This window comes from Centropristis striata, chromosome 8 (assembly GCF_030273125.1).
Source record: "Centropristis striata isolate RG_2023a ecotype Rhode Island chromosome 8, C.striata_1.0, whole genome shotgun sequence".
NCBI classification, from domain to species: Eukaryota; Metazoa; Chordata; class Actinopteri; order Perciformes; family Serranidae; genus Centropristis; species Centropristis striata.
Genome location: NC_081524.1, coordinates 2,095,350 through 2,122,673, shown reverse-complemented (window position 1 = coordinate 2,122,673; position 27,324 = coordinate 2,095,350). Strand labels below are relative to the sequence as shown.

The 27,324-nt window shown below is 41.8% G+C and overlaps 1 protein-coding gene and 1 pseudogene across 1 annotated transcript in view; both read right to left on the bottom strand.

The window, feature by feature from the left end:
* Positions 1 to 27,324, bottom strand: part of LOC131976312 (NACHT, LRR and PYD domains-containing protein 12-like) — a 101,555-nt gene that overhangs the window by 41,681 nt on the left and 32,550 nt on the right. The gene's annotated exons all lie outside the window — the stretch shown is intronic.
* Positions 8,748 to 26,648, bottom strand: LOC131976315 (NLR family CARD domain-containing protein 3-like; annotated as a pseudogene).

The following is a 27,324-nucleotide window of genomic DNA, read 5'->3' as shown; positions in this document are numbered from 1 at the left end:
ATATGGGGTACCGGGCTCGTTGCTACAAGCTATCCGGTCCCTATATAACCAAAGTGAGAGCTGTGTCCGCATACTCGGCACAACGTCAAACACGTTGCCAGTGGGTGTTGGCCTCTGCCAGGGTTGTCCCTTGTCTCCAATTCTGTTTGTGGTTTTCATGGACAGGATCTCAAAGCGCAGCCAGGGGGAGGAAGGGATTCAGTTTGGTGACCTAAGAATTGCATCACTACTTTTTGCAGATGACGTGGTTCTTTTGGCTTCATCAGACCGGGACCTCCAGCACTCATTGGGGCGGTTTGCAGCCGAGTGCGAATTGGTTGGGATGAGAGTCAGCACCTCCAAGTCTGAGGCCATGGTTCTCTGCTGAAAAATGGTGGATTGCGCCCTCTGGGTGGGGAGAGAGGTACTGCCTCAAGCGAAGGAGTTCAAGTACCTCGGGGTCTTGTTCACGAGTGAGGGTAGAACGGAGCGTTAGATGGACAGGCGGTTTGGTTCGGCGTCGGCAGTGATGCGGGCGTTGTACCGGACCGTCGTGGTGAAGAAGGAGCTGAGCCGGAAGGCAAAGGTCTCGATTTACCAGTCCATCTACGTTCCAACCCTCACCTATGGTCATGAGCTTTGGGTAGTGACCGAGAACAAGATTGCGGATACAAGCGGCAGAAAACAGCTTTCTCCGTAGGGTGGCTGGGCTCAGCCTTAGAGATAGGGTGAGAAGCTCAGACATCCGGAGGGAGCTTGGAGTAGAGCTGCTGCTCCTTCGAGTCGAAAGGAGCCAGCTGAGGTGGTTTGGGCATCTGGTAAGGATCCTCCCGGGCGCCTCCCGTTAGAGGTGTTCCGGGCACGTCCAACTGGTAAGAGGCCCTGGGGAAGACCCAGAACACGGTGGAGGGATTATATCTCTCTCCTGGCCTGGGAACGCCTCGGGGTCTCCCAGGAGGAGCTAGACTGGGGAGAGGGACGTCTGGAATGCCCTGCTTAGCCTGCTGCCCCCGCAGCCCGGCCCCGGATAAGCGGAGGAAAATGGATGGATGGATGAATAAAGTTCAATGAACAAAAGTGACGATTCCCCTGCCTCGTTTGCTTGCTACAAAGTAATCTTTCATAAATAAATATACTTCACATTGTAAAACTGATCCTCTCTCACCTTTAAGTTGTGGTCAGGCAGGTTTGTTTTCACATCCAGTTTGACATCAGAGTGATCTGATGGAGGGAAGAAGTGAAAACTTGAATGAGCTAAGAAACTTTAGCAGACGCAATTCTAGAATATTTCGCACAACAGCAAAAAAAATGGAATCTGACATATATCATGGTATTATTGTATAAGGACATGTTCATGTTTAAATCAGATTCTAATGTGCAGTAGCTTGATGAATGTGGGACAATACTGACTTTGTTTTGGTTTCTCAGCTCTGATCGTCCTGTCATTGATCCTGTAGAGATAAAAACAATCCCAAAAGTTATGGATCAAGTTTAAAGTATTGTTCGTTCTTTGAGTCAGCCAGCTTCAGAGTCCTGAGACGAGCCGACTTATCTCACACTTTACATCACATTAATGTTCTGAGCCTGCATTAGAGGAATTAACTTGTCATTAGTCTGCATCCAGAACATCACAGGAAAACAACTGTTAAATCACATGTCTGTTAAAAGTTGCAGTTGACTGAACTGTTGCTTGGCTTTGCATCGTCAGTTTGAATTTTATAGTTTGTGGAAGAAGAAAGAAAAGAAACAGAAGATAAAGAAAAGAAGAAACTGCACTTTTTGAGTAAAATCCATGATTGTTTCACTAGAAGGTGGAAGTAGAGGGAAACCTCAATGTGAGGTACACATTAACCTCCATGAGTTGATTACAACACTGTTAAACCAGCATGAACTGATCTGTCCTCGTACTGACCACAGAGTCTCCAGTCTGCAGTTCAGATCCTTCACATGATCAGAGAGCAGCTTCACTCCTGAATCATGCAGCTCATTGTAACTCAGGTCCAGCTCTCTCAGATCGGAGGGGTTGAACTTCAGAGCTGAGGCCAGGGAAACACAGCTGATCTCTGACAAACTGCAGCCCCTCAATCTGAATAAAGAATAAATGATGGAGATAAAAATCCATTTATTATCCAATCAGATCTGTTCGGATTTCAAATGTGCAGCTCAACATTATTATGTTCTAATCAAAGAGTTTTCCTTAAAATTAGTAGAATAACTTTGTCTTTCTGTTGTTGTGGATCATCATAATATCAGATTTAGATTTTATTACTTGTGAAATAAATTCAAATAAATCGAAACAAAAGTAATATATTTCTGCTCCAGCAAAGAAACTCCATCACTTTAAAATAAATATGAGTTCAGAGGATCTTTTGTATACAGATGTGACCATTTACTCAACATTACAAAAATACATTTACCTTACCAACTCTCTTTCTGAGCAACACGGACAAACGACTTCTGACTGAGACCAGAAGGAGAGCACACATTACACCTGTCTTAAAGTCTTTACACTGGCTGTCTGTTAGTTTTCCTATTGATTTTAAAATCCTTTTATTAATTTATAAAGCACTACGTGGCCTTGTACCACATTATATCTCAGAGATGCTTGTGGCCTGTGGGAGTTGGGACACTCAGCATTGCCTGAGACTTAAAATTATGACCTGAACTGGGCCATACACTGACAGGACTGGTCATTTACGGTTAGGAGAGGTCAGAGTTCAGGAAAGGTATGCATGGGGGAGCACAGGATAGGATGTGGAGCTTCAGCAGACAACAACACACACACATAAAGTTTGATCAGTGAGATGTTCAATCCCCAGATGCTTGGTTAATGGGTGGTAACCAGTGCATATCATTTCCAAATTGACCAATTGCGTTAAAGAGCCCACCCATTGTACGGGATTTCGCCAAAATCCAAGAAGCAATATGTAAAATCAGAGTTGCTTGTAAGCACTCTGTCCTGTGATGCCATTGGGGTCACTTGGCAGAGTCCAGCGCTGAGCATTGCATTTGGCTATGATTCTTTCAATAAATGGTTGACTTTATTCATTTGTCCTGAGTATTTTGTAAACCAAGTTTAGGAAAAAGAACCCGGGTGAGAGGTAGAAGCTGTAAAAGCTTTACGCTCTAACAATTTTGGTGCCGGTGACCCGGATTCTTCTTGGTTGAGGATTTTTTCCATATTTTTTCTTCTTTTCCTGACGGACCAGAGGGACTCTCCCCCAAACGACAAGGAGCTCCACAAATAAGGTAAACAGAAAACCTTTTTGAATTTCTGCCAGACTTTGGTCTATCTGTCGTGTTGGGCGGAGACCTCTGGTCTGGAGGAGGAAGATTCTAAATTGTGAGTATTATTGTTATTGTTAAGTTGTTATTGATGGGACATTGTGATTGAATATAGCCACATGTAATATTAAAAACACATATGTACATATAGGGCAAGTAAATGAGCGTCCGAAACATAGGAATTTGGAACAAATCAGGACTTCCCGTAAAAGTGGAAGGAGCCTTAAATTTAGAAAACCTGTTTGGAACAGGTAAGTGCGGTTCTGTTAGATAGTGTAAGAATAAATATATATTCATAGGTAAGTTAGGGAAAAAATCTTGTTTGGAACAAGTGGTTTTTCAACCGTCGTTATTCAGCGAAGGCAGTTAGGGACTGTCAAAATCCCGTTTGGAATGGGTCGGTTCCGCACTTAAAAGGATAAAGGAAGACAGCTGGTACTGTCAGGGCCCAGGAAAAAGGAAAAAGGATATGAAAAGGCAATAGGACGCAGGGACAGATTTTTGTTTTTCATATTGACTGTGGGAGGTTCCTCACAGAGGCTCTAAGGTGAAAGCTCCAGGACTCATGGGTCCATTGCACGGGGCTCTCCAAAAACACAGTATTGTGGGGATTTGTGGTTGGTGACACTGCACCTGAGTCTGTTGTAAAAGGGAAAACAGAGGAGATTTTGGGAGAAAGACTAGCTAAGTTTCGTCCGCCTGAAAGGGTAGAAGCTTGACGAAAACTTCCAAAATCACTAGTTCCTCTTGTTTCCCCCGGCTGCGAGGTTGGGCCCTAGGCTCCCTCGGGTGACCACTTCAGACAATAAGGGCAGTGTGTGTATAATGATAATTTTACACTGTGCATATTGTAACTGAGGACTGAAGAGAAAAGTCTGAGAAAAAAGAAGGTATTAGTATGTGTTGACAAGATGAAGTAAGAGAAGAAAAAACAATAAAAATGTATGTAGGATTTGCAAAAGAAAAAGGAAAAAGGTAAACAATCTGAGAAGGAGAGTGAACACAGAGAGAAGAGGAGAAGGAGTGGGGTGAAGATGGACATGCTTCAAAGGAGGTATGATAAGCCATTCAAACGACTTGGTTGTGATACACGAGCAGGCCTGATCACCCTGACGGTTATCACAATCATAATTGTCGCGCATATTCTGTGGTTAGGGAAAACAAGAACAGAAATAACAATCAACAGTCACTACCAAATGACTGAGGGGGTTCCCCTTTAAGACGCAGAGGTAACTAGTGGGTAATTGGAAGGAAAAGGAGAGGAAAATTTTATTATAAACCCTCAACATGCCCAGTTTCTATATCCCTTAGAGAACGGTATAACAAAAGTGTTCTCATTAGACTAGTTACATATTCAACATAGCTGTCCTGTGAGGTATACTATCCAATTGATTATCTTATTTCAGCCTATTGTATACTATGATACAATATTATAAAAAAGTGTAAATTTATCTTCACAGGTAGACCCCTTTTAAAAGTATATACTGACCAAACAAACTGTTTATTTCAGGTATTCTAATCTATATGGCCGGCTAGTGCCGGGGTTAGATAGTATTATTTTTACTGTTTTGGCTTATGATTAATTGAATGACGATTAACTAGATTCTAGTAGTACTTATAACTAATGATTAGTCTTACACCTAAATTGAATTGAATTGGCTCTGAACTAAAAGCAACCAGGTCACCATTTTTAGTTGAGGTCTATTGTTTGGTCACTAGAAGTCACCATTTTCATCATGAGTTTATTGTGTTGGCTGTTGAAAGTAATAATAAGTAATAATGTGTTTGAAAAAGTGTTGAAAGATATGTTCTACCTGCTAAGGCTAACATACAGTTAATACATTTCATGTCTATTAGTTAGAAGCTAAAATGTATACTGTGGTGTGTTAACATTGATATTTCTCCTGACAGGCTTTGTGAGGACATTAGACTTAGCACACAATACACATACAAGCAGGGAGAGAAGACAGATAGCAGAGAACAGACACACACACACACTCAGCCCTTCACAAGACACTCTGACCTTAGGTCATACATACACACACTTAAGGAAACTAGCAGGCGAAGAGGAAATGGCAGAGACAGAGAAAGGCAGCTTAGATTCTTTTGAACTCATGTTAAAGGAGTGTAAAACATTAGAGCAGAAGACTTTTCACCATCTGACACTTCTACACATTTGGCACAACAAAAACAAGATTGTCTGATTAATGGTATTCTCTGACTGCTAAAATGTATGATGATAATGGCATATAACTGTTTGATAAACTTAATGGGAGTGTGTTCACATGTAAAGTTTGAAAACACATAGACTCACATGAGGGGAGGGTTAATAAATGTCATAGAATTATACAATATGAATTGGAAATATAAAGACATAAAATTCATCTTATAAATGAATTGCCTCTGCATAGGTTGTCTACCAAAACTATAGAATATACTATAAACAGGTTAACATGTCTAATGTCTAAAAAATGTTGATAATGGCAGGAATGGTGAATGAAGGATTTTTCTGTGATCCACTTAACAACAGGAGTTTTACAATAACTAAACCAAATTAAGATTCACAGGTTGGAGAAAGATGGCCTCAGACCGAGGTGAAGACATCTGACGAAGATCACTCCCCGCCGCTTTTTCAATTTGCTGCGTATACTTGCGAAGATAAGGTTAACACATTTACAGATATAGGGCACGTCTACACTTAGCTGAAGCTATAGTTGAGTTGGGAGAATTAAATGTACACAATAACACACTCTGTCTGCACACACACTACAGGCCTGCTCGGACAGGGAGGTGGCAAATCAGCAGTGAATCGGCTGGAGGTGCCGGGGGGAGGCGGCACATGCTGCTGAAGGCCAAGACATTGACCTGCTGTTTGCCTAGCCCCTGGCAGGTTTAACACATCACTATTTTTTGGGTGAAGTGATTAAATCACTTCAACAGAGGGAAACTGTGGGAGTTGGGACACTCAGCATTGCCTGAGACTTAAAATTATGACCTGAACTGGGCCATACACTGACAGGACTGGTCATTTACGGTTAGGAGAGGTCAGAGTTCAGGAAAGGTATGCATGGGGGAGCACAGGATAGGATGTGGAGCTTCAGCAGACAACAACACACACACATAAAGTTTGATCAGTGAGATGTTCAATCCCCAGATGCTTGGTTAATGGGTGGTAACCAGTGCATATCATTTCCAAATTGACCAATTGCGTTAAAGAGCCCACCCATTGTACGGGATTTCGCCAAAATCCAAGAAGCAATATGTAAAATCAGAGTTGCTTGTAAGCACTCTGTCCTGTGATGCCATTGGGGTCACTTGGCAGAGTCCAGCGCTGAGCATTGCATTTGGCTATGATTCTTTCAATAAATGGTTGACTTTATTCATTTGTCCTGAGTATTTTGTAAACCAAGTTTAGGAAAAAGAACCCGGGTGAGAGGTAGAAGCTGTAAAAGCTTTACGCTCTAACAGGCCCCTCAGATCCTCCGACTCTTCTCTTTTAGCTGTTCCACAGAGCAGAACTGAAACATTTGGTGATTCAGCCTTCAGCCACTCTGCTCCAAAATGCTGGAACAACCTGCTGGAGGATCTGAGGAGCGCTAGAAATATTGATGCTTTTAAATGAAAACTAAAAACCTTTTAATCTTTTTAATCTGGCTTTTATGTAGTGTCTTATTATTAGCATCATTATCTTTTATCACAACTTTATGTTTTTTACTTGTTTGATTTATTAGCTTTTGTCTGTTTTACCAATATTTTATTGTTTATATAAAATGTTTATTTTTATTCTAATTCATACATGTACTCATATATTATCTTTTATCATTTTATTTACTCATATTTTATTATTCAGTGTGCATTAGTCTCCATTTCCTTTTATTAAATATTTAGGGCCGAGCACTATTGTTATACTGTGGATTTTTTCTTCTTCCTCTTCCGGACACAATTTCGTCCCGCTACTTGTCATACAAATTATATATCAAAACGTGCGGTTTGATCGGGATCGGTGTGCTATTACTTTTCTCTACAGAATAAGATTTTTTTGCGACTTAGGTCATGAAAAACTGCCCAAAATTTTGCATTGAAGTGAATGGGACAGCCGAAAAAAAATGAGCGAAAAAGAACAATAATTGGAGATTTTTAAACGTCTACTTCTCCGGCATAGTTTCACCTAGAGACTCATTTAAACTTTAAACAGTAGACACAAGTCTTGTGTATCGGTGTATTAATCCACGTTTTGATAGGTCATGTAGTTTTTTATCAATCCCTGTTCAATGACCATGATCCTTTTTTGAGAAATTCTGAGATTATAATGGGTGTGTATTGCATGGAATGTTCGTGTCAGAGTGTGTGATGTCATCGCTCAGAGTGTAGAGGGAGGGAAAAAATTGTCAAAAAATAAATTTGAAAACTGCGCCCCAGGCCGCAAATTCCACTCTACAGAAATAATTTATACATAGAAACGTAGGAAAATTTGTCTTCTCCCTCACAATCCTCTGATAAAGCTGTCAGAGTTATAGTTTGGGCGTAGGACGCACAGATGCGCCACCAAAACGCACCAACAGCCTCATTGGCTCCCATATTAAAAATGCAGGAAGATTTCTGAAAAAGGGAGATGTAACAGTTTTTTTAGATTGCTCTAACAAAGCTATTTTTTTCATTTTCCTTAAAAAAATCCATATGTAGACGTTCAGGAACAACTCAGGACGTTCAAAGTGAAGTCGGATCAATGATAGGTATTATGGTTTTGCCAAAAATGCTTTTTGTTCGAGGCCAGAAATTCCAGCCTGTCCACCTCTGGCTGCTGTCACTGTTCAGGAACATTGGCAGTTGGTGGCAGTTAATTCTGTTGATTGCTCTGCTCTGATTGCCTTTGATCCTTTGATGTGATTACAGTTACAGATACACGCACACACACACACACACACACACACACACACACGCGTAAGCGCGCACACTTCTCCAGATACACATGCTTCAAACACACACACGCGCACACAGAGGTAACTTTATGTGATTTTAATTACACACACACACACACACAAATGCGCGCGTAAGCGCGCACACTCCTCCAGATACACGTTTCACACACACACACACACACACACACAAATTTTGAGGTTAAAGGGCATAGGTTGCTGTATAAATAAATACTTGAAAAGGAATGCTTGTTGTAGGTGTGCTCCTTGTATATTATATAGTATTATAACATTACTAGTATTAATTGTTTGAAATCTCTGAAAAATCTCATCATAGTGTACACACACCGGCAGTAGCCCCCGTGGCCCTTTTTTTAGAATTTCCCCAGAGGAAATTTTCTAGTTTAAGTTATTGTTTCAATCTGTACAGCACTTTGAACTACACAGAATTTGTTTGAAAGGTGCTATATAAATAAAATATGATTAATTGATAGCAGTTGGCATTTTCTATATTTTCTTTAAGAAGACATCTTTTTTGAACAAGCTAAAAATAATGAATGAAATAAAACTAAAGTAAATGTATAACTCTATGAATGTAGGTTACATATGTACATAGATTAAGTTCAGCTGTTAATGAAACATATAAAATGAACAGAAGTAACAGAGAGTCAGTGAACTGACCTCAGAGTCTCCAGTTTACAGTTTGGACTCTGAAGTCCATCACACAGCTGCTTCACTCTTGAATCCTCCAGGTTGTTGTCACTCAGGTCCAGCTCTCTCAGATGGGAGTGGTTGGACTTCATAGCTGAGGCAATGACTTCACAGTGAGTCTTTGAGAGTCTGCAGCCAGAAAGCCTGTCAGGACATATTGGAAAGAATGTAACTATGAAAGAGGACAATTTATGTTCACTTCATGCATTTGATTACAAAACAAAAAGTTTGACATGTCCTGTTGATGAACATTTGCTCTTTACGTCAGAGGTTCAGCTCATCTCATCTCACTGTATAATTCTCATCTCTCTCTCCCATACCTGCAGACCTGTAAGCTTTGTTATGATTTCATTTTCCAGATGAAGGAGAGAGTAGTGGTCTGTCTGTGTGATCTGATCCCATGTCTGTCTGTCAGTTATCATGAGGCCATCTTCATTAGAAAGCCATTTTTACAACTGAGCAAACAATCAGAGTTGGGAAAGATCCCTTTTTGCTAACATGCTGGTGTCCCTAAGAACAATTATTATAAATAAATATAATAAGTGTGTTTGTTACCTGAAAGCCAGAAACACAACCAACTAGAAAATGTTCATTTTGCTCTTAGAGCATTTTAAACAGATTATGAGTATTAACTGAGCACAAGTTGCACCGATGGCCCGTGGAACAGGCCAGGCGGCAATCTCCGTGTCTGATCGTGGAGACAAACCGGGAAGTGCCTTAAGCCTGCATTCTACCGAAAATTCCAGCAGGGGGCGCTAAGTTTGGCTGCAAAAAAAAATCTGTCCATTCATTTCAGTGCAAAATGAGAAAACTTCTCACTTGATTTATTACCTCAGAAATTTTTTTTAGGACAACACTATGGTCTCAATCGCTAGTAAAAAATCTTCTTCAAGACAATTTGACGTTAATCGTTCTAATAATGGCCCCATTTAGAAGAAAATAGAAGATAAAGAATCGTATGATTTGGGGCGCGGCTACCTTTTATTGACAGGTCACTAACAAGGCAAGCCGTCATCAGGAGAGAAGCAGAACAATGCGTATCCACAGCACTGTGTCAATAAAGTTATATAAAACTTTATATAGATATAAAAAAAAAAGGATGTTTACCGATTTGGTCTCATAACTTTGACCCTTTCACACTGTATTTTCACTTTTGTTGCAGATTGAACTCACAGCCGAGGAGCAGCTGTGATGTCTGTGTTAGGTCCTGTCCTTTATTTTGTATTTTCAGTTATTTTAGCTTCCTGTTTTGTTTTGTATTCTGTTGGTGCTTCTCAAAGGATTATTAATTAATTAAGAATTATAACTAGCAGGCTAGACTACTGTAACGCTCTTCTTTCTGCTCTACACAAGAAAACAATGAATCAGCTGCAGCTCATTCAGAACTCTGCAGCACGACTTCTGACTGAGACCAGAAGGAGAGCACAGATTACGCCTGTCTTAAAGTCTTTACACTGGATTTCTGTTAGTTTTCCCAGTGATTTCAAAAGCCTTTTATTAGTTTAAAAAGCACTACGTGGCCTTGCACCACATTACATCTCAGAGATGCTTGTGGCCCCTTAGATCCCCCGACTCTTCTCTTTTAGCTGTTCCACAGAGCAGAACTGAAACATTTGGTGATTCACCCTTCAGCCACTCTGCTTCAAAACGCGGGAACAACCTGCTGGAGGATCTGAGGAGCACTAGAAATATCGATACTTTTAAACGAAAACTAAAAACCTTTTAATCTTTTTAATCTGGCTTTTATGTAGTGTTTTATGAGCAGCTTATTATGTTTTATCGCAATTTTATGGTTTATATTTGTTTTATTTATTAGGTTTTATCTGTTTTGCCTATATGTTATTGTTTATATTAAAAGTTTATTTTAATTATAACTCTTGTATATATATTTATTACCTTTTATAATTGTATTTATTCATCTTTTATGACTCAGCGTGCATTAGTCTCCATGTCCTTTTATTAAATATTTTAAGTTGTTGTTGTTGTTGTTGTTGTTGTTGTTGTTGTTGTTTTCAATCAGTACAGCACTTTGAATGACACTGGATTTGCTTGAAAGGTGCTATATAAATACAATTTAATTGATTGATAGCAGTTGACATTTACTTTAAGGAGATATTTTTTTAAAACAAGCTAAAAAAAAGAAAGAATAAAACTCAAACCAAAGTAAATGTATAACTATGAATGTAGGTTACATATGTACATAGATTAAGTTCAGTTGTTAATTAAACATATCAGATGTACAGCAGTAACAGAGAGTCAGTGAACTGACCTCAGAGTCTCCAGTCTGCAGTGTGGACTCTCCAGAAAATCACACAGCTGCTTCACTCCTGAATCCTGCAGCTTGTTGTAACTCAACTCCAGCTCTCTCAGGTGGGAGGGGTTGGACTTCAGAGCTGAGGCCAGAGAGGCACAGCTGGTCTCTGACAACCTGCAGCCCCTCAATCTGAATAAAGAATAAATGATGGAGATAAAAATCCATTTATTATCCAATCAGATCTGTTCAGGTTTTAAATGTGCAGCTCAACAGTATTATGTACCAATCAAAGAGCTTTTTCCCTAAAATGAGCAGAGTGACTTTCATTCTGTTATTGTGGATCATCAGATCTTCATCATTCATATCCCCTCACACACTCTTCAGCCTCATCAGTACTAATATCATCTTCACTGACTGATGAAACACATTCCGAGTCTGAAAAACAGTCCTGTCAAACATTAACTTTTTAAAAATATTCAGCCATCTGAAAAGAGAAAAAAATGTATGAACCAAAAACGTGTAACCTCAGTCAAGGATTTGAATTTAAAATACAATCACACAAAAAACTACACAGCTGCAGTCAGTGAACTGACCCCAGAGTCTCCAGTTTACAGTTTGGACTCTGAAGTCCATCGCACAGCTGCTTCACTCCTGAATCCTCCAGGATGCTGTAACTCAAGTCCAGCTCTCTCAGATGGGAGGGGTTGGACTTCAGAGCTGAGGCCAAAACTTCACAGTGAGTCTTTGAGAGGCTGCAGCCAGAAAACCTGCCAGGACACATATATTGGAAACAATGTAACTATGAAAGAGGACAATTTATGTTCACTTCATGCATGTGATTTTAAAACAGTTTGACACGTCCTGTTGATGAACATTTGCTCTTTACGTCAGAGATTCAGCTCATCTCATCTCACTGTATAATTCTCATCTCTCTCTCTCATACCTGCAGACCTGTAAGATTTGTTTTTATTTAATCTTGCAGATGAAGAAGAGAGTAGTGGTCTGTCAGTGTGATCTGATCCCATGTCTGTCTGTCAGTTATCATGAGGCCATCTTCATTAGAAAGCTATTTTAAAACTGAGCAAACAATCAGAGCTGGGAAAGATCCCCTTTTATTAACATGCTGGTTATGTTTAGAACAATTATTATAAATGAATAGAACAAGTGTGTTTGTTACCTGAAAGCCAAAAACACAACCAACTAGAAAATGTTTATTCTTTTTTTGTGATTAACATTTTTTTATTTTCCATTTTCATTGTACAACAATAAAATAAAAAAATAAAAATAAAAAATACCCCCCCCCAACAACAACAACAACAACCAAACACCGTCACCATCAGTGCTAATCCTTTTCTGGTTACAATCATCTCTCACAATCATCTCAATTACTTAATTAGAAAAAAAATAGAAAAAACAAAACAACAACTAACGTCTCTCCACTATATAACCCCCTTCAGGGCCCTTTTAGAAAGCGTACATATTTACCCCATTTTGCTTCATATAGATCCAGTCTACCCAGTTGTTTACATGACATTTTTTCGAATGCTGCAACTCTTGACATCTCAACAGCCCATTCTCTCAGAGAGGGCACACCCTCCGTCTTCCATCCCCTGACAAGTATTTGTCTGCCTATCATAATACTAGTTTGGACAAAGCTTATAATATGTTTATCCTGTCCTGTCAAAACTGAATAATCACTCAAAACAAATAATCTTGGACTAATTGGAATTTGCATCTCTGTAATCTCACATAGATTATCAGAAATACTGGTCCAGAATTGTTGGACCTTGTCACACGACCATAAAACATGGAAGTAAAGTACCTTCGTCAGATTTGCATCGCCAACAGTTTGATGTGGGTAATAATCCCAATGTAAATAATCTGGAAGGAGTCCAATAAAATCGATGTATAATTTTGAATTGAATAAGGCGTATTCTCGCATTCCTTGAGACAACTTTAACATTTTTACAAATTCTATTCCAGTCCTCATCACTGAATGTCAAGTTCAGATCCCCTTCCCATGTCCTCTGCAGAGCTAAAATGGGCCCACTACCAAGAGTCTGAATCAACATAGAATAATAGACAGCCGCATCATGTCCTTTTCCATAACTCTTTAAAATGTTTTCTAAGAAGTCTGCATTGTGGGGAGTCAATGCATTGGGCCCAAAAAACCCCCTTAACATGTGGCGGAGTTGCAGGTACCTAAAAAAGTGGGAAAGCTGACAATTTGACTCACTCCTTTTGTTAGCTTTTAAAATGCAGCATGTATGCAATTGAATGGCCATTTTGGAAGATTATAGCATTCCATAATTCCAAATTGGTTCAGTAAAAAGGCATTAAATTCATGTCATGAACACATGGGGACCTGGTCTTCAAGAATGCACTGGAGTTTGCTGATAACAAATTGATGTCTTTATCTTATTGGAGCAGCATGAATACAATTGAATGGCTATTTTGGAGTCATGCAGCTGACAAATGGGCCCTAAAGTGCAATGTAATTGCGCACTAAAATTTAAAGTGCAGCTGGCGTGACCGCAGTACTGGAAGCATGTTGTTTCAGATCGGTCAGTCCACCATTGGCTATGGAAAAAGAGCGCCGGCACAACGTGCAGTGTGTTTTATAGATGTTATCACGCACTTTTTCCACCCAGGTGCTTCCTTTTACCCATTCTTCAGTAGGAAGATTGGAGTCTCAGTCGAAACAGCCAAGCAGGTAAAGAAACATCTCCTTGTAAAGTAAAATGCATCAATGTTGTGCACTTTGAGAACTAAGTGAGAGCAAACACCTCACATAACATTTTTCACAGTCGGGAGATACCGTATTATAAAATCTTTGTCATCCAATACTGTGTCATTTTTAATTGCTGTCAGCATGCTTTCCACTAGGACATGGAGCAGCCAGCCAGTGTTTTTTGCCATAAAAGCCCAAATTTGGTGGCCTCCCGCAGATCTAATTCCACTATTCCATCATATACACTGAACTTAATCATTGCCTATTTTAAGAATTATTTTAAAGGAGAATAAGAGGTCTTGTATATTTTTTTTAAGGCATCTTATTTTGACATTGTTTTTGTAAATTCTGTGGTCAATTCTGTTAACACTGCGCTCTAATTTTGAAAGCGGCATGCGTTTAGCGATAGGAAGTTATTCAAAACAGTTAGTCACAGTTTAGTGTGATTCAAACAACTTTAACTGTTAGCTAATGTTAGCTCGCGGCTAACGAACAGCATATGCAACAGTGTATTTGGACCTCTGACCGCCCGGTAGGGTGGCCATTTCCTTCACATCAAAAAGGAGGACACTTTGCATACACGGGGACACTCAAGCAGATATTTGTTTGGCATGATCTGGTTTAAAGCAGAGTTGTACTCCGAATAGCTCGATGCTTGTCAGTGCTAGCATGTCTCTCAATAGCTGCTTTGCCTTTGTTGCTCACATCTACATCGCTTCCACATAATGTACAAAAAAAATGAAACTCATCCCTCTTACTTTTTGTAACAAACCCGTGTTCTCTTGTCCATTCCAGGTTAAAGGAGGTCTTTTGTATATATATATATATATATATATATATATATATATATATATATATATATATATATATATGACTCTACTGCCTGGACAGGTTGATTGGATTTATTTCGGCACACGCAGACGGTGAGAGGCCGTGGCCCTCGTGGCATTTCTGCCCTGGTAGCTGAGCTAATCGCTATATAGACCATGAATAAGCTTCAACGTTACCTTTTACGCTGATGTCCTAAGAGGGTCAGACAGGATTTGATGCGCTCGTTGATGACTCAAAACAAGTCGAAAATAACGTTGTGTGTTGTTGTGCACAGTGCCAGTAGAACTCATTAGTGGCGCATTGATATTAATGATCATGTGAAATTTCAGCAGCAGCGCACGTAATCCAGCACTACATGATGAATGAATGTAGGGGAAACACTGGGGGTTTTTTAAACAGAGAAGGTGAAATGTCCATTTTTGGAAATACCCGGCAACGTGTAAAGATCAATGGGCTCTTATTTATTTTTGCTCACCTGCTCTATTTTTTCGCTTAGGCGGGAGGCAAAAATGCTTGGGCGCCGCGCCTAAGCCGTATAATGGCAGGGAAAACATGTAATCTGTTCTGATTTATCAAGTTGATCACAGCTGGACTTACTGAGCCTTTCTGCAGTTCCTCACAGCTGGAATCAGTCTCCGTCGTCCCTGGTCTGATGAGTTGTACTTCTCCAGGTCCAACTCATCCAGAACCTCCTCTGACATCTGCAGCATGTAGGCCAGAGCTGAGCACTGAATCTCAGAGAGTTCCTTCTCCGATCTGTTCTCTGATTTCAGGAACTCTTGGATCTCCTGATGTACTGAGAGGTCCTTCATCTCCGTCAGACAGTGGAAGATGTTGATGCTTCTGTCAGGAGAGATCTCATCAGTGTTCATCTCCTTCAGGTTATTAATGGCTCTCTGGATGATTCCTGGACTGTTGTCTGTCTGACCCAGCAGGCCTCCTACCAGTCTCTGGTTGGACTCCAGAGAGAGGCCGTGGAGGAAGCGGACAAACAGGTCCAGGTGGCCATTTTTACTTTTTAGGGATTTCTCCATGGCTCTCGTCAAGAAGACATCCAGGGATGGGCCTTTCCCCAGGACTCTCTTTTTGATCTTCTTCAGGTATGAGGAACCTTTGACATCACTGCTATCATTGTCCCAGTCGCTCCCAAAGAAAGCCCTCAGTACCTCTTTGTTCCTGGTGGTGTAACAGTGGAACAGGTAGACTGCAGCCAGAAACTCCTGAATGCTCAGATGAACGAAGCAGTAGACTGTTTTCTGGAAGATCACACTCTCTCTTTTGAAGATCTCTGTACAAACTCCTGAGTACAACAAGGCCTCTGTGACATCAAGACCACAGCGCTCCAGGTCTTCTTGGTAGAACATGATGTTTCCTTCCTGCAGCTGTTCAAACGCCAGCCTCCCCAGCTTCAGAAGAACTTCTCTGTCAGCCTCCATCAGCTCCTGTGGACTCGTCTCATGTCCCTCATCATACTTCTGCTTCTTCTTCTTTGTCTGAACCAGCAGGAAGTGTGAGTACAGGTCAGTAAGGGTCTTGGGCAGCTCTCCTCTCTGCTCTGTAGTCAACATGTGGTCCAGAACTGTAGCACTGATCCAGCAGAAGACTGGGATCAGACACATGATGTGGAGGCTCCTGGATGTCTGGATGTGTGAGATGATTCTGCTGGAGCGCTCTTCATCACTGACCCTCCTCCTGAAGTACTCCTCCTTCTGGGCGTCAGTGAAGCCTCGTACTTCTGTCACTCTGTCAACACATGCAGGAGGGATCTGATTGGCTGCTGCGGGTCGGGAAGTTATCCAGACGAGAGCCGAGGGAAGCAGATTCCCCTCGATGAGGTTTGTCAGCAGCACGTTGACCGATGACTTCTGTGTGACATCAGACACAACCTCCTTGTTGGTGAAATCCAGTGAAAGTCTGCTTTCATCCAGGCCGTCAAAGATGAACAGTAGTTTACAGACGGCGAGCTTCTCTGCTGGGACCTTCTGTAATGTTGGATGGAAAACATGGAGCAGCTCCAGAAGACTGTACTGCTCATCTCTGATCAAGTTCAGCTCCCTGAACGAAAGCAGAATCACCACACTGACATCTTGGTTCTCCAAACCCTCTGCCCAGTCCAGACTGAACTTCTGCACCAAGAAGGTTTTTCCAACGCCAGCGACGCCGTTCGTCAGAACAACTCTGATGTGTCCCTGTTGGTCAGGTAAGGCTTTAAAGATGTCCTGGCACTTGATTGGAGTGTCATGGAGGGCCTCCATCTTGGAAGCTGTCTCCAGCTGCCTCACCTCATGTTGGGTATTAACCTCTTCACTCTGTCCCTCTGTGATGTAGAGCTCAGTGTAGATCCTGTTGAGGAGGGTTCCACTTCCTGTTCCATCACTTCCTTCAGTCACATGTTGACATCTCCTCTTCAGACTGATCTTATGTTCATCTAAAACCTCCTGCAGACCACCAGCTGCTGAAAGAGAAGAAAAGGGTTTTAAATGTAAATATTTTTATAAAAATAGTTTATGTTTATGCTGAACAAAATCATTACACAGGTGCAGTCTGACCTTGTACAGTGCTGGTCTCACTGGCTGACTGCAGTCCAGCTCTTGTTCTGGATCTTTCTCCACACTGGGGACAGGAGGAGTCTCCTGGTGAAGCAGACTGGTCCCAGTATGAGGTGATGCACCATCTGCAGAACCAGTGTCCACAGCTGGTAGAGACCGGATCCTTCAGGACGTCCTGACACAAAGCACAGCAGGACAGCTGCTCCTCCTCACAAACATGACTCCTCTTCCTCTCTCTGTGGAGAAGAACACATTATTTATAACATTTACTGCGTTTCTTTCCTGTACTGTGCTGAGTTTAGTTAACTCTGTTGTGATTTATTAGTGTCAAAACCAGTTACCGCTGCGAAAGGGCAGCTGACGACCAAGGAAAGACTTGGTGACGGCCTGAAGAGACTGCTGACAGGAGGGAACAGACCCCAACGGGGCTGGCATGGGTTAACTACCCGTGACTGGCAGGAGTCTGTCACTATGTAGTGATTTGATTCCACCCAACTACTGCTACGAAAAATTCCAAAGGAAAAACAACCCTAGAGTCTGCGAGAGCGGGGGCGAAAGATGACTCATCGGCGGACCACACGGCAACATACCCTGGAACGGAAACGACAATGAAGCAAATTATCAGCACAGGAGTGGACGTAGTAACATCACTGGCAGGACACAAGCTGCAGAGCTGCATCTGTGGCTGGAAAAAGATAACATCAGAGAAGGGTCTCAAGATCCACCAGGGCAGGAAAAAATGCCTGAGAGAGCGGGGAGAGAGAGGGGCCTCGCATTGACCATTACTTCCTCAGAGGTAGGGCAAATCAGTCGAGTGAAGCCCAGTGGCAGGACATTCACCACAGTCCACAGGGTATCAGAACCCTAGACGAAGCTTAATCAAGCACAGATCCACCCAGGGACATGAGTCCGGAGCCCATCCAGCTATATACAGCAGTAGAACGGAGGATGAATGGACGAGTGCCTCTAATCTTGTGGCCGAAGTCCTGCCAGAAAAAGGAGTGGGAATCCACCGACAAAGACCTCATCCATCTTTTAGAAGGTCTGAAAGGGTCCGTGGAGAAAAAGCTGGACAAGATCGGAGTGATCATCTATAGCTATGGAGCAGAGAGATTTGGAGCGAAAAGTGTGAGCACTCGAACACAGAAGGAACCAGCAGGCCATGTCAAATCCAGGAGACAACAAGAGATTGAGAGGCTTGTGAAAGAAAGAAGGTGCCTGAGGAAACAATGGAAGAAGTCCTCGGAAGTGGAAAGGAAAGGGCTGGAGGGACTACAGGGTGACATCAAGCAGCGTCTTGCATCACTGCGAAGAGCAGAAGTTCTGAGAAGGCAACACAAGAAGAAAGAGCGAACAAGGACTGCCTTCTACAGAGATCCCTACAGGTTCATCAAGGACCTCTTTGTCAAAGAGAAATCCGGGATTCTCAAGGTACCCATCAAGGAACTGGAGGAGCACCTGAGGAAGACCTACTCCGACAAACAGAGACATGTGCCAGCCAGCATTCTGGACGACATGCCACCAATACAACCACCCAAGCACCAGATGGAAACAAGGCCCCCTACATGGAGCGAGGTTGAGAGCACAGTAAAGCGGGCAAGAACAGCTTCAGCACCTGGACCCAACGGCGTTCCCTACAGGTTTTATAAGAACTCACCAGGAGTCTTGAAGTACCTCTGGAAGCTCATGAAAGTGGCATGGGAAAAAGGAATGATACCAAAGGCATGGCGACGGGCAGGAGGGATCCTGATTCCCAAAGAGAAGAATTCCGCAACCATTGACCAATTCCGCCAGATCTGCCTGCTGAATGTGGAAGGAAAGATTTTCTTCAGTGTGGTGGCACGTACGCTCTCAGCATTCTTGCTGGCGAACAATTTTGTTGACACCTCCGTGCAAAAGGCAGGAATAGGTGGATTCTCAGGATGCCTGGAACACACAAATATTGTCTGGCATCAGGTACAAACAGCCAAGAAGGAGAAGAGAGACCTGCATGTGGTTTTCTTAGATCTTGCCAATGCCTTTGGGTCGGTGCCTCATGAGGTTTTGTGGACAGCGTTCAACTTCTTCCAAGTCCCAGAGGGAATCACAAGGATAGTCAAAGCCTACTTCCAGGACCTCCAATTCTGTGTTACAGCACAGGCCAGTACAACTGCCTGGCAGCACCTCAAAATAGGCATTATGGCTGGCTGCACCATCTCGCCACTGGCGTTTACCATGGCAATGGAGCTCATTATTCGAGCATCCCGATGGGTGGTTGGAGGGGAACGTTTGAAGAACGGGCTGCGTCTTCCTCCAATCAGAGCGTACATGGATGACATGACGACAATAACAACAACAAACGCATGCACCAAGCGCCTACTGGAGAAGCTCCAGGGAAACATCAAATGGGCACGAATGGAGATTAAACCCAGCAAATCCGGCAGTATCTCCATTGTCAAAGGCAAGCTCACTAACGAGAAGTTCCATGTTAACAACGAGCCAATACCAACAGTGCTGGAGAAGCCTATCAAAAGCCTCGGCCGATGGTATAGCGCAGAACTCAAAGACTCTGAGCAGGTGGAACAACTCAGGCAGGATACAATCAGTGGGCTAAAGCAGATCAACAACACTGCGCTCCCAGGGAAGCTGAAGCTGTGGTGCTTTCAGTTTGGGCTGCTACCCCGTCTCATGTGGCCAATTTCCATCTACGAGGTCACCCTATCCCATGTCAATCGGCTGGAGAGACTGGTGAATGCCCAAGTTAAGAAATGGCTGGGACTGCCGAGATGCCTTACCAGCATAGGCCTGTATGGCAATGGAGCCCTCTCCTTGCCAATCTCAAGCCTGGTGGAGGAGTACAAATGTGCCAAAACAAGATTGGAGATGACTCTCAAGGAATCTCGGGATCCATGCGTCAGAGGTGCTGCTCCGACGCTAGCAACAGGGAAGAAATGGAAGCCATCTGCAGCGGTATCGGTGGCTAAGACCGCCCTCAGACACCGCGATATAGTGGGGCATGTCCAACATGGCAGAGGGGGCCTTGGTCTGCAGGCAACGACACCCACATGGCAGAAGGCTACCCCAACTGAACGACAACACATGGTGGTGGAAGAGGTGCGCCGCCAGGAGGAGGCAGCCAGGTGTGCCAGGGCAGTCTCCCAAGCCCAACAAGGCCGCTGGATGAGGTGGGAAGGTGTGGAGAAGAGGAAGATCACGTGGAACGAGATGTGGAGCATGGAGTCTAATAGACTAAGCTTCATCATTAGAGCCACTTATGATGTCCTGCCCTCTCCAACCAACTTACATCTCTGGTATGGTGAGGACCCAGCCTGCGTCCTGTGTGCAGCCCCAGCAGCCCTCAAACACATCCTGGTGGGTTGTAAGACCAGCTTAACACAAGGGAGATACACCTGGCGTCATAACCAAGTGCTTACGTGCTTGGCCGCCGAAATTGAGAGCAAGAGGGTAACCACCAACGCTATGCCCCTCAAATGCTCAGACCACCTTTCCACGGGAGACAATGTTCATCCGGGAAGGGGAGAAACGGAGGACCAAGCCATCACCTCCAAACTCAGGCCCAATGAATGCAGCCCAGGATTGGGAAATGCGAGTAGACCTCAGCCAGAGGCTCACCTTCCCAACTGAAATTGCAACCACCAACCTGCGCCCAGACCTCGTCCTCTGGTCCAAGTCCTGCCACCGTGTCTTCATCGTGGAGCTGACCGTCCCATTGGAAGATGCAATCGATGAAGCATTTGAGCGGAAGAGACTGCGGTATGCCAACCTAGCAGCGGAAGCAGAGGGACAGGGATGGAAAGTGAGCGTTTGCCCATTGGAGGTGGGCTGCAGAGGCTTCGTAGCCAGCTCCACCACAAGGCTCCTGAAAGAAGTTGGGATCAAAGGGCAGGCCCAGCGGAGGACAATCAAAGAACTTGGCAATGTCGCAGAAAGGAGCAGTCACTGGCTGTGGCTGAAACGTAGGGACGTAACATGGGCTGTTAGATAAATGGTCACGAGGTGCCACCATGCGACACACACCCAGGTCTTGATCAGCCTGTGGTGGAGAGATAAGTGGCCGAAACACCTAATGAAGCTGGGGCACACAACTGACGATGTGTTGCACTGGGGGCACCCCGCGATGTTGGCCAAGTTCCCCCCCACCCATGAGTACTCCAACCTAATTTGCTGTGCTGATAGTTAGGGACAGATAACATCTAGTCCTAATAGAATCCTGTACTACTGCATATCTTTACTGTTGTGTCCTGTGCTTATATAACTATAAAGAACAGTGTAGAGTATATATTACACTGTAAAAAAAAATCGTAATTTTAAAGTAAATTACCCTAAATTTTTACAGTAGTTTTCCCGTTTTTTAAAAATAGTATAAAAAAACAGTAAAATTACAGACATTATCTGTAAATTAACAACCCGCCTGTTATTTTATGTGTTATGCCAGTAATGACAAAATACAGTTATTTCCCATTTTTTTACAGGAAAATTACTATAATAATTATACTGTATCTTTCCTGTTTTCTTAAATTACGTGCAAATTTATGTAAAATTACGATAATTGCCTGTTATTTTATGTTTTGCTCGTTATATAAAGGTTTATCTCCATACTGACAACTTAGGTGTTTTTACATTGAAGAGAGAGGGAAAGACAGACAGAGACAGAGCGAGGGACAGACAGACAGAGAGAGAGGGACAGAGAGACAGACAGATGGAGACAGACAGACAGACAGACAGAGGGAGACAGACAGACAGACGGACAGAGGGAGACAGACAGACAGCCAGACAGAGAGACAGACAGACAGGGACAGACAGACGGAGAGAGAGACAGACAGACAGGGACAGACAGACAGAGAGAGATAGAGGGACAGACCAACAGAGATAGTAATCTCACGTCTTAGCTTTCTTTGAGACCAACATACATACAGCCCTTGTAGTTGTAATAACTAATTAACTTAATAATAACTGTGATAAATATGATCATATTTCTACAATATTCTTGTGTTTTTGCACATTCTATTTACATTCTATTTACATATTCATATTCATAGTATATTATTTAAAGCATGTATATCTTGTATAGTCAAGTATTTATCATGCATATATTATACATATATTATATATATACTATATATATATATATATATACATACATAACTGCAATATATAATATGTACACACACACACACACACACACACACATATATATATATCTATATATATATGTGTACATATTATATATTGCAGTTTTGTATGTATTCACACCTTGCACATGCTAAATATGACACATTTCTATGTGTATCTATATATATCTATATCAATTATTATTATTATCTTTTTTGGAGTTATCCCGCTCTCTATCTCTCTGATCCCGCTGAAACAATTGCTATTGGCTATTGGCTGTCTCGCCATGTTGCTTTAAATATGATTGGTCAATGTGGCTGTCATCCAGGAAACTGGCCAATGAGCACTGAGCGCGCCTTCATTTGAAAGTACGTCAGTTTGAATGCTGCAGGACTTCAGCGCAACTCTGTCGGTCCCCTCGTAATTAATTTCGTGGATCATTACCTTGATTATTTTACATCTGCACGCCAAATTCTTATTTGAGTGAATCTGAGTTGTGGGATTTCAGCGGAGAACAGAACAACAAAACAAAAACGGGAATATGGACACAGAGGAAGAGTCAGGATCTGTGCGGTCTTCCAACATGAACTTCACGTTATAACTTATCCTGGCGATATCAGGTAAGAAAACATTTCCACGTTATTTTTCTAAGTTAATAACCTAACGTAATGTTTGTGTTCATGTCCATAATTTAGACTGTAACTTTTTCAGACTGTTAGGTTAGCTAACTGCTGAGTAATGAACTGATGTTACAGCTAACTTAACGTGGTACGTTAGCTAGCTTGTTAAGCTTGGCATGATTCATGTCAGCAAAACACAAAGTTAATACTGAGTGTGCTTTTAGTCGGGATGATCAAATCTTCGTCATACCATTAACGTTATGTTACTTACAGAGACTTACACAGCTCAGTAATAACGTTGCGTTGTTATAACGTAATTGTACTTGCTTGTGTAATAACGGTGACGGTTTTGGTGAGTGGTAACAGCCTTACTGCCTTCTGAAAATATTCATTTAAAACGTATAATAGCCTAACTTCTGGTCACAACGTGTGTGTGTGTGTGTGTGTGTGAGAGTGTGTGAGTGAGAGAGAGGGAGGACTGGTCTAATGTAATGTAATGCTCTAACATTAGAACTAACTGGACTCTTTTTGTGTTTGTCCTCTGCTTTGCCTATCCCTCTTGGTCAGATGTGACTATTTCACATTAACACCTTTTTACAACATCCAAAATGTTAACCTACACAAACACTGTCTAACTGTTTGAGGTTTTAGACTAATCGCGTCTTTGTTTAATGGATATTTCATTCACTTAACGAAACAAACAGTCTATTGGCGTTTTTCCACTAGCACAGCACGGCACGGTATTTGCGTGTTTCCACTAGCACGTAGTACCTGGTATCAGGTACTATTTTTCGTACCGTGTCGTGCCAAAAAGTGATAGCCTGCCAGAATCTGATTTCTGGCCACGGGAGCGCACACGGCAGCCCGTTGAGCGGTACCGTAAACACGTCTGCTTTTCTCTGGATTAAACGGTCTTAATATGCAGATACACACAACTGTATTATAATGTAATTATAGCAAAGGCATGTGGCTTCGAAAGTTTAACGTTTGTTGTTGCGTAATTATTAAAACTGTGGCCAAAAGAAGTGTATAGTTTGTAGCTCTTAAATCAGACATGGCAACTACGTGATAGACACGTCTATTTCAGTTTTCACCTTGCAAAAACTGATTGAAGCATAGTATAGTTACTGAGAGGTTATTTCTGCCTAAATATGACTTAACCTCTTCATGAACTTCATAATGTAAAGCTCTGACCGCGCAACGGGCTGCCGTGCGCGCTCCCGCGGCCAGAAATCAGATTCTGGTAGGCAATCACTTTTTGGCACTTCCTTTTTGGCACTACCGCACTTCCCCCACCACCGGTGGGGGAAGTGCGGTAGAGGGGGCGTGAGAGGGGAGCTGAGGTGGGTTGCCCTGCTGAACCTAACCGCTGTGAAACAATCAGGAAATAACCTTTTATTTCTCTGATTGATAACAGCTTTATCGAGGCCAGCGCTCGCTCTGTTGTGTTGTTACTCTATGTCTCTCTATCAAAACACCCTCTCTCTCTCTCTCTCTCTCTCTCTAATCATCGGACACAAATCAAATTAAACTTCTTCGTGTCATTATTTTGCGGCGTAAATGCGAGTCGGACTCAGATTTAGAAGCTGCTACATGAAATAAACAAAGTGAGAGCACACACACGGGTAGATTATCAGAGTTTAGCTCGTGAATCCTCATGGATTGGCACCCTGGTAGAGCCTGCCATCAGTGTGTGAATGGGTGAATAATAGACATGTATTGTAGAGTGCTTTGAGTGGTTGATATAATACTAGAGAAGCACTTTATATGCGAACAATCCATTTACTATATTCTTCACCGTATCCCTGTTTAGTTGTTATTATTATTGTTATTGTAGTCCAAGTTTTCGAAAGTCCAGACATGCCAAGTTGACCTGAAAAGTCGTCATTTACACCATGTGTTTAGCTTCACTGTAACTTCTTAGCTGGAAGCTGGGTTGATCTGTGGGTGTGGGTTTGCTTGACCGCAGTGCAGAGCGAAGAACCTGAGGATTTTTCAGTTGTTTTTTTGCATTTAAAACGTAGTCACTCTTTACTGCAGTTGTTTGGGAAAATACTACAACACTGATTTCCTGTGGAACTCCAGTGTTTTGTGGACCAAAAAACTTCACCTGACCTTTCATCGACACAAGGGTGAGTAGATAATGAATTTTCATTTAAAGTGAACAATAAATGAAATCCTACTTTTTACAGTAAAGACCTTGTTTCTGTGTGTGTGTGTGTGTGTGTGTGTGTGTGTGTGTGTGTGTCCTCCAGGATCACCAAAATCCAGACGATTACTGGCAATTTGGAGGAGGATTCTGAATTTTTCTGAGATCTGTGAGAAATTTTTATTTGTCTGTTGTGTTGCACCTCTGTTACAGATTCACTGACCTTTTGTGGTATGTTTTGATTTTACTTAGTAATACATTGTATAGTAACAATTCTTAATTAAAAGACTGTAATGCTTGTCCACAAATGTTATCAGAACTACCTTATATAGAGCCCCCAAGGGTTAGGAGAATATTGTGGAAACAATATAAAACTTCAGTGAAAAATAAAAGCTAAAAAAAACACAAGACCACAACCCCCTCAACACAATTTGTTGCTTTCTATATCCATTTCAAAGGTGAAATTTTGACCTCATTTTGGATAGAAATGCTAACAGATACATGTTACACACATGAACAAATACCATTTTTAGTTTTTCAGTTCCTCCTGGGGGCTCTAAAGAACTGTTTGTGAATAATTGGTTGATATTGTAAATTTACATCTGAATACATTAAATAAAAAGAGTTTAGAATCAATAGTGGTGTGTACTTTATTTGTAATTAATTTCCCATGACATTTAGCATTGTATCTTTATTGAAGGTGATCGATCATAATTATTTGGGAAAAATCTGTAAAATAACGGTATTTTCCTGCAGAACTTTTAGGATTGTCCTTTTATTGAAGGTGATCGATCATAATTATTTGGGAAAAATCTGTAAAATAACGGTATTTTCCTGCAGAACTTTTAGGATTGTCCTTTTATTGAAGGTGATCGATCATAATTATTTGGGAAAAATCTGTAAAATAACGGTATTTTTCTGTAAATTTAATGTTTTTGCACATTATTTGAATTACGTTTTTTAACTTTAATTTTACGGTTTTTGTTTGGCAGCCGTAGCTGCCAGTCATTTACCGTTTTTTTACGGGGTTTTTTCTTACAGTGTATCAAATGACATTAAAAACAGAATCATCTTCAGTTTACAGTAGAAACAGTCTCTTACTTTGTGTCTGAGGGTCCAGGTTCATTACTCAAGTCTGGATGTCCTTTACTCCAGTCACTCTTCATAGAGGGACAGCTGGAGACTGGAGACTCTGCTCTCTGTCTGTGGGAACAACACGTTTTACACACATCAAAGACCTATAGGTCACATTAACCCGATGCTGTCCATTTGTACATGTCTGTACTGCGCTCTACTGCCTTTTTTACTGCAATCTACTGCGTTTCTTGACAGTACCCTACTGCATCATCTTCAGGTGAGTTTACAGTAGAAACAGTCTCTTACTTTGTGTCTGAGGGTCCAGGTTCATTACTGAAGTCTGGAGGTTGTTCATTACTCCGGTCACTCTTCATAGAGGGACAGCTGGAGACTGGAGACTTTGATCTGTCCTCCTCTTCTTCTAAATCACTCATCTTCAGGTCTGAGAGGTAAACCAGTAAGGCTAGAAACACACACAGTCGCCAAAAATGTTTATTTTGCATTAGATTAATTCAAATTTGTGTAGTTAATAGTTATTATAATGATAAACTTAATCTGTGTTTTAATAGATTATTTAGCATATGCTTAATTAAAAAACATGTGTATGTTTGTTAACATAATGCTAAACTTGTAAATCCAACAAATAAGTCAGACGTCACACTATGGCTGTTCTCCCTTTTGACTGTGGGTGTGTCACATGTTCACAAACCAGGAAAAGAAAAGAGTAAACAATCTGAAAAGGTCACCTTGGAGTATGGTATTTTCATGACAGACTAAACAAGTTATCAGAAAAGAATCAGCAGATTAATTAATAATCAGAGTAAACTCTGTTTACAGTCGATGTACTAACACTCACCCAGCCGCAGACAGCCTGGTTTCCTCCTTCTACTCTGACGAGTGTAAATCCAGTTTGACTTCATTCTTTTCACTTTGCGTGTCCCTCCCTGTTTGCTCCTCCTCCCGTCAAACCGTCGTCTCAGCAGCTCTGTCATCCAATACTGTCAAGGGTGAAGTCAGCTAAAATCAAAAAGAATTTCCCCCTGGGCACAATAATAACTCTTCTAATATAATGAAATGGGACACATTTTAGTAACAGATCAGTATGACTAT